This window comes from Otolemur garnettii, unplaced genomic scaffold, assembly GCF_000181295.1.
Source record: "Otolemur garnettii isolate 467f Iridium unplaced genomic scaffold, OtoGar3 scaffold00019, whole genome shotgun sequence".
Lineage (NCBI taxonomy): Eukaryota > Metazoa > Chordata > Mammalia > Primates > Galagidae > Otolemur > Otolemur garnettii.
This window is the reverse complement of record NW_003852414.1, coordinates 448,146-452,720: the sequence shown is the minus strand read 5'-3', so window position 1 is coordinate 452,720 and position 4,575 is coordinate 448,146. Positions and strand designations below refer to the sequence as shown.

Here is a 4,575-nt window from a genome sequence, read left to right as displayed (position 1 = left end):
AGTCACCTCTTCCTCCTACTCAGATGCAGACTCTGCCTCCCTCCAAAGCTGTGTCTTGACTTCAAATTTGACTTCAAAAATGTGATAATAGAGTAGACTCTCTTTTGTGCCTGACTTTTTAAATTCAACATTTTCTTTGAAAAATTGATCCACATTGCTGTGTAGAATTACAGTTCATTCATCCTTATAGCTGATCTGTATTCCATGTGAAACAGGAGAGTTTGTTTATCCATTGTCCTATTAAGAGACATTTGTGTAGTTTCTGATTGGTTTGGGGTTCCTGCCAATATTGCTGCAGTGAAAATTTTGGACACTTTTTTTTTTTTGGCAGTTTTTGGCCAGGGCCGGATTTGAACCCACCACCTCTGGTATATGGGGCCAGCGCCCTATTCCTTTGAGCCACAGGTGCTGACCATTTTGGATATATTTTTATGTAAACATGTACATATTTCACTTGGTCATATTCTTCAAGATGAAATTACTTCTGTGAACAGGTACAGTGACTCCTGCCTGTAATTGTAGCACTCCAGGAGGCCAAGGCAGGTGGGTAGCTTAAGCTTACAAGTTCAAGACCAACCTGAGCAAAAGCAAGACTCCATCTCTACTAAAAATAGAAAAACTAAAGCAAGAGGATAACTTGAACCTAAGAGTTGGAGATTGCTGTGAGCTATAATGCACGGCACTCTTGGCACTCTACCCAATGCAACAGCTTGAGACTCTGTCTCAAAAAAAAAAAAAAAGAAAGAAAGAAAATGAAATTGCTAGGACATAGGGTATGTGTAGGAGATATTGCCCATAATTTTCCAAATTTGCATCCCTACCATTACTGTATGCAAACTTCAGTTTCTCCACCTCCAAATCAACACATTATGTGGTTTATTTTTTCCAATAGTTGCCATTCCAAAGAATATGTAGAAATATTATATTCGAATTTGCATTTTTCTGGTGACTAATGAAATTTAGTATCTTTCTGTATGTATTCTGGCTACTTTTAACATCTTATGATGTGCCTTTTCCAATCTTCTGCTCTTATTTCCATATGATTATCTATCTTATATTGAATCATTTAAATAGTAAGGGTGCATATATAAAATGTTCTTGAATTCTTGGTTTGTGGGGTTTTTTTTCTGTAATAATAAACATTTATTGGGAGTATTTTGTTTTCTTTTGTTTTTAAATTTCTGATTAGAATAAGGGAACAATCCGGTTACATTGTTTTTGTTTGTTAGGTAAAGTCCAAGTTGTAGTTGAGCCCTTCACCCAGGAGGTGTGCCATACACCCCTACATGGTGCCCATTAGGGCACAGCTTAGCAGACCCCCTCTCCAACCTCCTCCCCTCCTCCCAACTTCAATTTAATTTAATTGTGTTTTTCTCTCACGTGGGCATGTAGTTGTTCGTCTACTAGTTTCATAGAAGTATTGAGTCCATTGGGTACTTGTTTTTCCATTCTTGTGATACTTTACTGAGAAAGATGTTCTTCACTCCATTCAGGTTAACACAAAAGATGTAAAATCTCCATATTTCTTTATGGCTGAATAGCATTCTCTGGTTTGCATTTTTATTACACTAGAATAAGAAAATTATCTGACTTAACATAATTTCTCAATTTAACTTATTCCCATTTAACAATTGGTCTTGCATCAGGTTTTATAATGTTCTGTTTAAGAACTATTTAACTGAAGGAGGGAGTCGAGCGAGTCTGGCCTGTGTAATAGCTGGGTCCTGCTTGAACCTAGACGATGGAAAGCTGAGGCTGATCAGCGCAGACCTACTCAGGAGAGAGCTCTGAACAAAATTGGATGGAATCAAGAATGATGGATCCATATTCAGTTTTGGAGTCCAGCTTCTTACCACAAACGAGTGCCATAAAAACTACTGTACTTGTCACACAGGTTTCAAAACTTTGCAAAAATTGTCATCAAATGATATGCTCTTACTTCAACTTAGACCTGGAATGACACTTTCTGAGAACAATACAATTTGCTTTGTTGTGTAAAAATTTATGCTGACAGATTTGAAGATTTTCAAAAGTCATGTTGTGACACACTGAACATGCACAAAAAACGAACCCCCCCAAACTGCATATAATTGACTTAGATGATGCCATTTTTCTGAGAGAAAAATTTGGAAGACGGTGTGTACCTGGTTGGAAGCTTTTTCCGAAATCTATGCAGATGTTGATTCCGAGGACTACCACAGAACAAAACCTGCATCGGATGGAAAAATAGCTAAAGCATTGAGGTCATTACAATGTACAAATCCAAGAAAGCAAACTAAATTTTCTCCGGAATCTGGTAAAAGAGAAGAAAGGCTTACAAAAAAAAAAAAAAAAGCACAATGGCTGGTTCAGCTAGACAAGTGATACCAGCAAAGAGTAAGGTCGTTGATAGTCAAGGTCTCCTGACTTTCAGTGGAACAGACCTCTCTGACTGTCTGGATAAAGCCTGAAGGATGTTTCTATGCTTGCCCTTCCTGTGGTTCTCCCAGATGTGGAGCTGAGCACCACTGTGACTGTAAGTGGTTGTATGACCATGTTGAAACTGAAGGAGGGGAAATAATTCATAATAAATATGTTTGATGATTTGTAGCATCAAACCATGGGGAACTTCAAAGGTCCTCTCTCTATTTCTAAAATTCTGTCATTTTAAAATACATTTTAAGCTTGATTGCCAAATGACAGAGATTTTAAAGGCCACCTCCGTATCAACTCAATATGCACATTTTGTATTTTAGGTGCTTTAAAATTCAGTGTTTGATGGGCAGTTAAGATGGTCTATTTCTCAGAAGTCTACATTAAGCCATTCTGGGTCAATATAAACTATTAAGGTATGGGGCAGTCCTGATATGTGTGGTTTCCATAGGTAAAAATTTCTGTGACCATAATTTCATTAAACAATACCCATCTCCTGACAGCATGATTTAAATCTCATTACATGACAAAGAGATTTCTGGGCTAGCTCTTCAGTCCATGGAACTCTATGTAAGTAACAGGTGTTCTTTGTGATCAGTGATCAATCATGTGACTTCTTTCCAATTCTGCCAGTGGTTGGTTCCTGTGCCTCTGTTTATTTGATTCATGCAGAGCAAACCAGGTAGCTGTGTTGTCTCCTTGCCACCCACTTGACATTTTATGGAGGTGGACAATTAAAAAATAGCCAACAAAAATGAAAGTGTAGCAAAGAAATGAAAAAAATAGTAATGCTAGAAGTGAAATTTGGATGAAACATTAATGGAACTGTAGAAGAAATTGCTGATCAGGGTATGTTGCTACTGCTGGTGTTCTAGAGACTCTGGATATGTATTGAAAAGAAATTAGTGAAGGCAGTTATCAACATAAATGATGAAAGTGGTTGCGATGAAAAAGATGAATATTACCCAGAGAAAGTGGTCATAATTTTTTTTAAATAAAACTTCACAATATAAGCTCATACCTGTAATTCTAGTACTCTAGGAGGCCAAGGCCAGAGGACTGCTTGAGTCAGGTGTTTGAGACCAACCTGAGCAAAAGCAAGACCCTGTGTCTACTAAAAATAGAAAAATTAGCCGAGTGTTATGGCAGGTGCCTATAGTCCCAGCTACTCTAGAGGCTAAGGCAGGAAGATTCCTTGAGCCCAGCAGTTTGAGATTGCAGTGACACCACGGCACTCTAGCACAGGGCAACAGAACAAGACTCTATCTAAAATAAGCAAACAAAAAAAACTCTAAGCAAAAAACTTTGCTTTAAAAGCTATTTAATGTGGATATGGCAATATTTTACAACACGGAAAGCACAAACAATAAAATGATAGAAGTTGATTCAAACTTAAAAGGAATATGACAATTTGCTACCGTATAGAAAAATGTTTATTCAGTATCACAAGTTATTTGAGAAAAAGAAAAAAAATGCTACTCAGACTACCCTTAAATAGCTTTTACAATGAAGTAAAACACTTTAATTCTCAGTGTTTATAAATTTTTAAATTACAACAGACTCAGTAAATACTCTTAAACTTATAAAAAAGAACTACCTAACTATTCTAAGAAAAGAAGTTATATGTATTCGCTTAGGTATTATTTTTGTGTCTCAAAATAGGGGAAAAAATGATGCTTTACGAACTAGTCTGTAAAGTACTAAAGCCATTGTTCTCAGTGCAGTGTGGATAAAATTTGATCAGGATAACGTGCATTGCAAAAGTCGCAGTTCTATAAAACTATAATTTAAATATAATTTCCTCTAGGACATAACCTACTAGAAGGTTCGACTAGAAGTTCAATCTCCATCATTTACATTTTTCTCATCCCCTGCATGGAAAAGATCCGTGCATGAATATGAATTTGGGGTTTTAAGCAGCAAAAAGCAGCAGGAAAAAGAAAGTAAGTAGGAATAACAAAGAGGATACATACGGGGCACCAGGTTTGCTTTCGCCTTGCCCACAGGAAGCTGTCCTGAAATGAAGCCCCAGCTACCTGACCCATCAGAAATGAGACTCTCATCTCATCTCAAAGCTGTCAGACTCTGCTACCTTGTTCCTGGTCTCCTCATCAAGCTTAAAAAAGCAGCCATTAAAAAAAAAAAAAAAAAAAAAAAAAAAAA

At 36.9% G+C, this 4,575-nt stretch overlaps 1 pseudogene; it reads left to right on the top strand.

Annotated features, from left to right (window-relative positions):
- The first annotated feature begins 1,801 nt into the window (after positions 1-1,801).
- On the top strand, positions 1,802-2,580 carry LOC100946384 (annotated as a pseudogene).
- The last annotated feature ends 1,995 nt before the right edge of the window (positions 2,581-4,575 follow it).